Source organism: Mauremys mutica, chromosome 10 (assembly GCF_020497125.1).
Source record: "Mauremys mutica isolate MM-2020 ecotype Southern chromosome 10, ASM2049712v1, whole genome shotgun sequence".
NCBI classification, from domain to species: domain Eukaryota; kingdom Metazoa; phylum Chordata; order Testudines; family Geoemydidae; genus Mauremys; species Mauremys mutica.
In genome coordinates, this window is record NC_059081.1 from 46666401 (window position 1) to 46677501 (window position 11101).

General features: G+C 45.5%; 1 long non-coding RNA gene across 1 annotated transcript in view; it reads left to right on the forward strand.

Annotated features, from left to right (window-relative positions):
• LOC123343334 overlaps positions 1-9325 on the forward strand; it is a 35328-nt gene extending 26003 nt beyond the window's left edge. The window contains exons 2-3 of the long non-coding RNA XR_006572204.1: positions 6459-6830; positions 9200-9325. This is a non-coding gene — a long non-coding RNA (uncharacterized LOC123343334). The remainder of the gene's footprint in view (positions 1-6458; positions 6831-9199) is intronic.
• The last annotated feature ends 1776 nt before the right edge of the window (positions 9326-11101 follow it).

Below are 11101 nucleotides of genomic sequence, written 5' to 3' on the forward strand. Positions count from 1 at the left end.
CAGCAGAGAAGTCAAAGAATGAATGAGTTGTGCGAGCTGAACTATGTTAGGGCAGGAGCAGTGCAGGGCAGCTTGCACTCATTGTCTGAGCTGTTCCTATTCTGTGCTTAAACAGAAAACTTCACTTGTTAAAGCTGTCTATCAGGCACTGCCGTAATCATGAAAAAAATGAATATAATTATTGCTTAGCTGCATATGCCTAACTATGGCATGATGGAGAAAAATACTTATAGTTTAAAAGAGTACATTTGTAAACTTGTATTTTTTTTTTTTAATTATTTCATTGGATTATTGTTAGCTGGTTAGATTCAGACACACACATTCATGTTGAATAGTACCTTACTCCCTGAGTACAGTTATTGACTTCAGGGATCTATTTGAAGAGTAAGGTGCTATTCCATGTGAAAAAGAGTTACAGAAGTTGGTCCACAGTGTGTATATGTAAACTTTACAATTTGTCACCCTTCTACTTTTACAATTAGCTATTTAACACACACTTTTTCAACACTTTATTTCTTCCTGTATTTTGCATGTTATAATACAAGGTTTGATTGTAACAAGAGACAAGCTGTGCTTGAACAGAGGAAGAATCTATATGTTAGTATTAAACATGCCTGAGGGATGTTACCAGGGGAGTAGCTTATACCTTGGCACAGTGTAGACTTCTAGCTCTAGTGTCTTGTTCATTATGGAATGGTGGCCTTACTTGAGTCATTATTAATGAAAACCTTAGTGAAAATAAATTTCTTCCTTGAGACTACTTTGAAATCCTGTGAAAAAACTGAAAGGGTTATTTGGCTCTAAAGAATTCATAACCTGAGAAGAGAAAGATGTGATAGCTATGAAGGCAGAATATGACCTTTCAATCTTTTGCAAAGTGAAAAAGTAGGTAGCAATAAAGATTTGTAAAACTGATAATATACCTGCAGAGGATACAATTTCTTTGCAATATTGTGGTTTTACTAAACAAAGGTCATATGAGAACCAGAGTACGCTGCATAATATGCATATTGGGTCTGAACACAGTCATCCAGCATAGTGAATTGTTTCGTTATAAAGAAATATGAAAACAGGTAGTGAACTAAAAATGTTTGAAGACACAGTAGATTTGACTGCAACTATAAAGTCTCTCTTAAAAGTCTGCTAATCAGTCATTTCAACAGCATGAAGGGATTTACTCAACAGGAAATGGAAGCTTGAATGAAATGCAGGAAAAGTTTTAAACCATTAACAACCTAACCAATCAGTATATCAACAATCTAAAATACACCCATACCAGCATTTGTGAAATGCTGTTTAATAAAACAATACAGAAAAAAAGTCATTAAAATGCATCTAATAAAACAGTACTAGGTTGAGTCTGGAATACAAAGTTTAACTTACTGTTAAATTTGTTCTCTAATTTGAAGAACTGTAGCCTTAAAGGCTTGAGAAGCCAACGCTTCAATTTAGGGTTGAGGTTTTTTGAACCAACACAAGAATTTCTCTAGTAGTAAGGAATAAAGTGAATCACAGGACAATAAAGGGCATGTTGTATGAACATGAGTGTTCCAAAGTAGTTATGAGCAGGTGCTTTTAACATGGGAGGAATGAAATTATACATACAGAATTACTCCAAACAAATCACACCTACTACCTGGAGTCTAAACTCGCCCCCTTTTTGAGGCGGTTTGGATATTAACAAAGAAACAATGTTACAATAAAATTCAACCTGAATTTTCTTGCTATAGTTATTAGCACCCTGTAATCTTCTCTGAGGATACCCTAGTTCCTTTGTTCCAAGGGAGCTGAGCCTTCCTCTCTTATCTACAGATGTGATAGGGTGCCATTAGCAGCTACAAACAAAGCCCTTTAAAGATAAATACCTTAGCCACTTAGATCCCCCAGGACACGATATGGCTGGCATGGTAGGGAGCTAAGGCCTGGTCTACACTAAGGGGGGGGTCGAACTAGGGTACGCAAGTTCAGCTACGCGAATAGCGTAGCTGAACTCGAAGTACCCTAGTTCGACTTACTTACCCGTCCAGACACGGCGGGGTCGAACTCCGCGGCTCCAAGGTCGACTCCGCCACCGCCGTTCGCGGTGGTGGAGTTCTGGAGTCGACCGGAGCGCACGGGGAGTTCGAACTATCGCGTCTTGATTAGACGCGACAGTTCGAAGTCGAACTCACCGCGTCGACCTGCGCGGTGAGTATGGACCTGCCCTAAGTAGCTTGATTGGGTTTAGAAGGGATCACTTGCACCTGTAGGGAGCCTGATGTGCTAATTAGCTCACCAGCTGGAGAGCACTGGGAAGAAAGCAAGCAGTATAAAATACTCTGCCAGAAACCAGGAAGGTGGACTTTGTGTGGGTGTTATGATGTTCCTGGAGTATAAACTGCAATAAAAATACTTGTTAGAGGTACCCTTTTACAAAAAGGGCTTATCAGCCAGTGTTTGTGGGAGCGGGAAGGGGGAACCTATTCACACCAGCTGATATAAAAGTCATCAACTTCAGTAAGTTGACTTAACCTATTTAACCCTTTCCCAGTTGATACCTTCTATCAGGGTGGTGTATTTCAGGTAAATACCACCAGTATTTTGTAGTATATGGGTCTCTAAATGGATTATTGTCTTCAAATATTTTTGAGGAAAGCATAGTGAAACACTAGGGCTATAGGGGGTGGTGGAAGACAATGTCTAAACCAGGGAGAGGGAGGAAAAGACTAATAATTAAGATCATACCTTGCATTAATAAGGTGGTAGTACCACTACTGGACAGGTTTCAGAGTAGCAGCCATGTTAGTCTGTATCTGCAGAAAGAACAGGAGTACTTGTGCCATCCAAAGAAGTGAGCTGTAGCTCACGGAAGCTCATGCTGAAATAAATTTGTTCGTCTCTAAGGTGCCACAAGTACTCCTGTTCTTTTCACTACTGGACAATTACTCTGGACCCAGGATGTGTAAATGTGTGCAGACAAGGTAATACAAATACACCACAGCCTGGGTTTTTTTATTTATAATGATAAAATGTAATAAGTCTCTCAGCAGACATTGCTTTGTCTGCATATATTTGTACATTGGGCCAGAGTGAGATATGGTTATTAAATTGTCCCTCCCATCCTAGAGAGAAATCTACCTTTCCTCTATCTATCTTCCATCGTCATGGAAATTAGGGACCTAACACACTGTGGTTGAAGTGAATTCAAGACTGACTGACTTTATTTCCTGTTTACATGGTCTTACCTCCTTGTCTGTGTCCCCTATTGGTCACTCTAACCATTCACAACTAACACCACATCCTCCTTTTGAAAAAGGAAAGGGTAATTAAAATCTCTATTCAAACATCATATTAAACATATAGTAGGAATAAACTATCAACACAAATCAAGAGTAAACAGTCCTATGAAAGACAGGGTACGCTACCTCAACCTTCAGCCTTGTGTCAGGGATTTATTCTGCCCCTTTAAGACATTTGGCTAGTAGTCCTTTGACTTTCTTTAATTCTCAATGCCTTATATACTCCTCCAGTAAAGCATTAGGCTGTCTTTCTCTAGTGCAATATCTCCTTGGAGGGAGAAGATTTGGAGGACATGCTGGTGGTTCTGTATGGATAGATGGGGTATTGTTCACAGGTTCAGTCTCAGGGTGTATTGGAGGTCCACCTGGTGACAGCACAAAATGACACTGATTCTGATAGATGACTCCTGCTGACACCCTAACAAAATAGAATTGAGGTGTCCTGGCACATCCTTACACTATCCCCTCTTTTTGGGAATCTTTCACCCAAACATCATCTCCTGGGGTCAATATTGCCGAGGATTTGACCCTTTGTCACTGACAAAGTCCTCCTTTTCATGGGTTTGTTATTGGACTTCTGAGACCTAGGGGAGTCAGCCCTGCAGGGGTGGGAGAGGGTGGTTGGAATAGTGGACCTCAACTTCCTTCTCATCAAGAGTTCTGGAGAGCTGATTCTATTTGCTAGAGATGTTTACCAGTCACAGGTACTCATATCACCCTGTTGGTCAAGTAGTAAGTACTGCATATATGAAACCTTCTATGAGAAGCTCCTCCTGTTTACGCTGGTGTATTACCTGTGGTGACATTCTCCCAAGTACACAAGCAATCAAAAACTGAAACCTCATGGGTCTTATTTGAAAATGTTGTATCCTAAATGGTAACTCATCAAGACTTTTGAACCTAGAAGAGCAACTAGCAGTTTGTGGTCAGTTTCCACATGAAATCTTATGCCCACCGGAGAGTCTGTAAACTGATTGTGTAGCGGGTAGGGCTTCTTTTTCTATTTGGGCATAGTGCTGCTCTGTATTGGGGAGTGCTCATGAGGCTTATGCTGCTTGGTACCTCTAAAATGATTATGGAATCACTGTTACATCAGCGCCTGTGTCTATTTTAAAGTCTATTTTATACTTTCCCAGTGTGATTGTGGTGATCCATGGTGGTTCTTTTTGATCATCTCCTAAAACCTCAGGTTATGCAATCTGTGTCTTTTTGGATATACGTGTACACTCACCCCTCGGGAGAAGGGGCCCGACAGCTTGAAAAGAGCGCAAAAGTGTGGATGCCTGGATCTGTATTGCTGGAGGGAGTGAGACACTGTAAGCACCAGCATGTACTTTATTTACAGCAAGAAGGTCTCAGAGCAGTTGATGTTTGTGGAAGAGGGGGAGGTACAGTGGATGTGAACATCACACTGATAGTTGGCTGTCCTTCAGCCCAACAAGTCTCTCTGGCAAGTTCTTTATTCATCCCCCCTAGGTACAGTGTCAGATTAAGAAAACAACAAGGAGTCTGGTGGCACCTTAAAGACTAACGGATTTATTTGGGCATAAGCTTTCAGCGGGTAAAAACCCCTCTTCTTCATGCCCAAATAAATCTGTTAGTCTTTAAGGTACCACTGGACTCCTCATAGTTTGTATCCACAAAAACAAACACGGCTACCCCTCTGATACTTGGTACCACATCAGATTAAGGTGTATAGGGCTATTATGACTCACGGTTCTCTTGCTTGTGTGAGTAAAATCATGCCTGTTCAAAAATCGCATTGCATCATGGCATGAAATGCTTATCTAGTTCTCCTTTAGCTGTATTGATCTGTTTTACCTGAGCAGCTATGAGTCTTCTGGAAGGATAATGATCTTTGCTAAAGGTCCCATTGTATAGAGCAGGTTGTTAAATTGTTTCTCCTCTGATTACTGATCTAAATCAGAAGCCCGATGGAGCCTCTGGAATCTGCTTATTGGGAGTGGCCATCCCTCAGGGCACTGGAAATCAAATTCTGATGAGGGGTTGTACTTGGATAAAGGCTGTGTCAGATGTAGCCATCTCTGCCGTTATATATGTCAAACTATAGATTCCCCTCCCCCTTTTTTCTTTGTTGCCACCATGTGTGCGTGTGGCTCTTGAAGGAAACAAACTGGTGTGGGTATGGGCCTAGCTTTAATTATAGTGTGTCTTACTCCCCCCCACCCCGCAACCCCTAGTTCTCTGTTGCAGCCTGGATTCACCATAGCTGGACTCTGGGTTCTTTGTTTTTTATTTTTCTCTTTTAAGGCCTCTCTTCTACTTGTTCTGAAGTTAGTCCTGTGCAGCTTTTTGGCTGTTCTGGGTGGACTGATAGGTTTGCTTCTGTTTTCCTTCCCCCCCTTTTTTTGGGGGGGTGGGAGTGGGGGGAGGCAGCAGGGATGTTCAGTGGTCTGTTGGGTCTTTATTTGCTCCAACTCTGACACCACATAGAGATTAGAGACCCAGCACATGATGGTGGCAGTGATGCAACACTGACTTTTTCTTGTTTACACAATCTTATGTCCTTGTGCTAGGCATTTCCTATCAACACTATACAACTCCCCTGTACATTGCCTCCCTATTCCTGTCCTTCACCACCTAATGGAGGCTGCTCTGTGGGATTCAGAGCAAAGGATAGGCGTTCCCTAACCACCCTTTTCTGTACATGCTGGGAACCACCTGCTCAGTTTTTACTCCAAATCATAACCCAAGCAGTCTTCATTGGGAGCTTTGTCTGAGAGAAATGGAGTAAGGACTTCAACATATGGTTCATGACAACTCTGAACATTCATCTAGCTAATCAATTCAGGAGGCACTGGAAAAGATCAAATTTATCAATGAATAATAGACATGATAATGTCTAACAACTTCTGCTCTTCAATCCTCATTCAGCAACTTAAAGATACAGGACCAGATTCTCAGTTGGTGTATATCTGTGCAGCTCCATTCAAATCCATGGCACTAAGCAGTTCACTTATACCATGTGAGGAGCTGGATCCGTATGTCATACTATCTCTGTTCCTGCAAGAGCTAGATTTGTAACTGAAACTAATATCTTCCAAAAGAACAAGGATATTTGATGCTGATCTAGTGCTGATATAATACAGTTATTTGTACATCTTGTGACACAGGGGAAGCCAACAGATTCTCAGTCAGCTTTGGTATTCTTCCTCCTAGGCCAAGCAGTGAAAGAAACCCAATTTTGATTCTCAGAAGAATGAATCATTGGCAACCACCACTCCGTACTATTTAGGTCCGTACACAATGCTTGTGACCATGATATCTGAGAAGCCAATCACAGTAATCAAGCTTGAAGAACTGCTTGTACTTTGTAAGAGGGGATCCTGATGAAAAGCAGTATGTGTAGGAGGAGGTCATCTGGGCACTTGTTTTAAAGGCAAATAGAAAGAAAAAGAGCAGGGCTTTGGAGCAGAGCCTAGAGCTGGAGCATGGAGCAGCCTCCGGAGCAGCTGAGCTGCAGGTTTTTGCCTGGAGCTGGAGCAGAGCCGGAGCATGGCTCCAAAGCCCAGAAAAAGAGGTCTTCAACAGGTATGTGCAATTTGAATGCGACTTCCCTTCAGTTTAAAGCAAAAATGATTTTTATGCTAATAAAAGGTAATCTATAACGGGCAATAAAGGATGAAGAAAAAGTCATGGAAAAATTTCAGTGTAAATGGGAAGAGGTATTAGATATTTCACAAATACTTAGCTTTGCTGTAAACATTGATCTTCACAAGACTTATTTTATTATGGCCACAGATACACCGTAGCAAAGAAAACAGCCTGCCTAGAAACACTGCTATGTGTTTGTTTTTTTAAATATGAAATCACCGAACAGCAAGTGTTATTTCTATGCTTTATTAGCTTACTTTTCAGTGTGGAAAAATGAGAAACATCCCAGTTATCCAGATCCTGTTTGTTTTTGCCCTTGTGAACTGAATTTCTCCAGCACATTTTCATTTAAAAGTGGCTTCTTAAGAAGTAATCTTTTACCTTTGCTGATTACTTCCTGCATTAGAAAATATGTATTTACTAGTAACTTTAATATAGCTAGAAAGGTTGAATTAATTGCACTGCATGCCTCCATCCTCCTCCCCTCCCTCAGCTCTCTGCTTCTGTAACTCCTGTATTTCATGTTTTGTATAACAAACAGTTTGGTTCTGTCACCTCCACCCCAGCTGGGCAGAGTGTAGTTTATGAAAATGAGAATGTGTGTACGGAAACATCAACTTTGGTACAAACCATGTGATCAATATGTTCCCAAATACTCAATAGGGCAGGCAGTAATGTATGCCTGCAACACACCAGGGATAGTGTACAAGTAGAAAGGGAGCTTGGTCATAGAACCAATGAATGGAATCAGCGGGGAAGTGTCACCGTCCTATAGCTGACTCAACTATATTCTCAAATGGTGGCACAAAGTAAAACAACCCTGTAGCAGGGTGGACCCTTGCTCCTGCCCTGAGGGGTTTAAAAAGCAGCCTGGCAGGGCTTGAGAGCTGCTGCTCTAGGCTGGGCTGATTGGGGAAGTGGCTGCAGCTGGGGCCATGCCCCAAACTGAGCCACAGCTGGCCCCTATAAAAGGCCAGGGAGGCTAGAGCAGGGGTCCCCAACCTTTTTAGGTCCAGGGACCGGTTTCGTTTGCCAGACCCTCCGCAGGCGTGCCTGCGGGAGGTCCAGCTGAGCCGCGGGACGAGCGCTCCCTCCGCAGTCGTGTCTGCGGGAGGTCCGCTGCTCCCGGGGCTCAGCTGGAGCTTCCGCAGGCACGCCTGTGGGAGGTCCACCGGCTCCAGTGGAGCTTCCGCAGGCGTGCCTGCGGAAGCTCCAGCTGAGCCCCGGGAGCAGCGGACCTCCCGCAGGCACGACTGCGGAGGGAGCGCTCGTCCCGCGGCTCAGCTGGACCTCCCGCAGGCATGCCTGCGGAAGCTGCACTGGGTCGGTTCGCGGCCCGGTTTCTAAGAGGCCGCGGACCGGTACCGGGCCGCGGACCGGGGGTTGGGGACCCCTGGGCTAGAGGCCCAGACAGTCTCTCTCTGCCTTCAGAGAGAGATGGGCCTGGCTGCTTAGGAGCTTGAGACTGGATACCTGAGTGAAGCAGGGCTGGGGAAAGGCTGGGGAGCTTCAGCTTGGAAAGCCCCAGGCTGTGGCCTAGCAGAGGGCCAACAGGTACTGGGGGTTGCAGTGGGCAGCCCAGGGGTAGGCCAAAGCAGCAGGTCCAAACCCTCCTTGCCAGTGATGAGTAGGCTGATACTGCAGTCTGCCCCAGAGTGTGGGGCTAGACAATGACTGGCAGTAGCCAAATACTGAGGCAAGGTAGGGATAGAGGGTGGGGGTTCCCTGAGACAGAAGGGGAGACCCAGAGAGAAAGGGGTTACTGCTAGGGGGTAGCACCCCATGTAAAAGGGTACCGGGTCCAGGGAGGGACACGGGGGCCTGAAGACAGGTGGATCACCAGCCTGCAGAGGGCGCTCCGAATGCTGGAACAGAGCTAATTCCCGGAGTCACCAGCAGGAGGCGCCGCAGGGGTGAGTCCAACCCGTTACACACCCCAACTTGCCCTACTTATACTAAATGCCCCACGTCCCCACCTACTGCCGGCATTTCCCCAACCCCTTTTTAGAAAGATGTTTCCCACCTTCTTGCTTGCTCTCTCCCTGTACCTGTGTGAGTAAACCAGAATGTTAACCCTATTTGGGGATACTCTTAGTATTGTTCATCAATGTAAAAGTAGGATATCACTTATTAATCATGTTTATTACAGTAGAGCCTAAGCCAATGAAGAATGGGGCCCCATTGTGTGAGGCACTCTACACCAGAGCAGCAAACAGTCCCTTCCCTGAAGAGCTTGCAATCTAAATAGATCACCATCAGTCTGAAAGACCACAGCTAATAAGGAAATACCGTGTTCTTCTTTAAAGGTGATGCTCTTTCACTACAACATGCCAGTGTGCCAAGGCAGATCCAGCAGAAACAATCAACTCTCAACATTCTTCCCAAATCTTCCTCCTGCCAATTCAGCCAATCTACATGATTTTAGCTTCTACCAGGAAAATTACAATGGTTGTTGACAGAGCTCTTATTAGTTGCTAGCACTTGGATAAAGCCTGTGTTTTTTAAGTCTCTCTGGCTGCTCAGTGTGGACCCACTGCACAAAAGACAACTGTTTGATATTGCAGGGGCTATTTCTAATTAAAGTGTACTAATATGGATGTGATGGGGTCTGCTTACCCCACACTAGCCCAGACAGGGTTAAGCCCATGTTACTGACAGCGGAAGTCCCACCTCCCTGGCGAGACTGGGCATGCTCCAAGTGCTTTAGTAGTATAAAGGGAGGGAGCCCAACTCATTCTGGTCTGGAGGCCGTAGGGGAAGGACCTGCCTGGGAAGCTCCTGTGGAGGGCCAGCCACAGCCCCGACTGCACCGGGAATCAAAGCCGTCCACAGCCTGCCTGCACCCTGGTGACTGGAGGAACCCTTGGAGATGACTGGCCCTTCCAAACACAGAGGACCTGACATCTCATGGGAAACCCCAACACAGATTCTGGTAGGAAGTGACCCAGGGAGGGTGACAGAGTGGTACCTCCTGCCCAAGGAAACTCAGCTTGTTTTGGTAGGACCCCCCTGCTGAGTCAGTGGCAAGCCGCTACACCACTGTTAGGGCCCTGGGTTGGGGCCTGGTGGAGTCGGGTGGGCCAGGGCTGCCACACCCCATAAAGGGTGCCCCAGTGCTATAGCCTATGGCTGCTAGGCCACACTGCCCTGTGCCAAAGGGCTGCTTTATGGACTCTGGCCATTAGACCATGCTGTCCTGCACTGAAGAGTGGCTCTATAGACTCTAGCCACTAGGCCCTGCTGCCCTGCATCAAAGGGCAGCTCTATAGACTCTGGCTGCTAGGCCACGTTGCCTTGAACTGAAGGGCTGCTTTATAGACTGTGACTGATAGGCCATGCTGCCCTGACCCTAGGGTCGTGGACCGTCACAATGGATAACATCTATAATACATGACATGTGACTCTTAAATACACATCCTGAGCTGGAAAACACTTTACAAAAACATTTTCTTGGTCAACACTAAATGAATGAAGGATCTGCTTTGAATTGCACATTTCAGTTTAATGTAGCTTCCCTGTTTCTTTACTGAGCTCTGAATACTGAAGACCTATGACAATAAAACCCCATCTACACTTTTCTAGTGGGGGCGGGGGGGAAGAGTTGGGGCAGTGAAAAATAGAATGTGGGCATTTTCCCATAACTTTTTGGACACTCCCCCAACTTCTGCTTAGAAATATTTTCAAAGTATAAATTTAATTGAAAGTCAATCTTCACAAAAACCCTCTTCACAAAACCCCATTTTCCAACATAAATACTTTGTCAAAAATTTTTAACTATCTCCTTACAAATAGGGGATTAGATGCCCAGCTCAAGATATTTGTGAGGCTTCAGGGCCCTGGGCTAAGGCGAGAGGCCAGAGAGGCAGGGAATGCGGCCCTGCCAGAGGACTCAGGAGGAGCAGGGGCAGCCACACAGCCAGAGAGAAGCGGCACTTTCCCCTTCAAAGCCGCCTGGAGAGAAGCGGCGCTTTGAAGGGGAAAGCACTGCTTCTCTCTGGCTGCGGGCTGTGTGGCTGCCCTGCTCCTCCTGAGTCCTCCGACCCATGCTCACAGGGCCGCATTCCGAAAGAGGCTTTAGAGCTGCAGGACAGGGCCCTGGGGCCCCCTTAGCCCAGGGCCCTGCAGCCGCTAAAGCCCCAGCGTTCTGGGTGGCCCTGCCTGCTGGGGGTGGGGGGGTAGCTCCCAGAATCGCGGCTCCCAGAATTGCG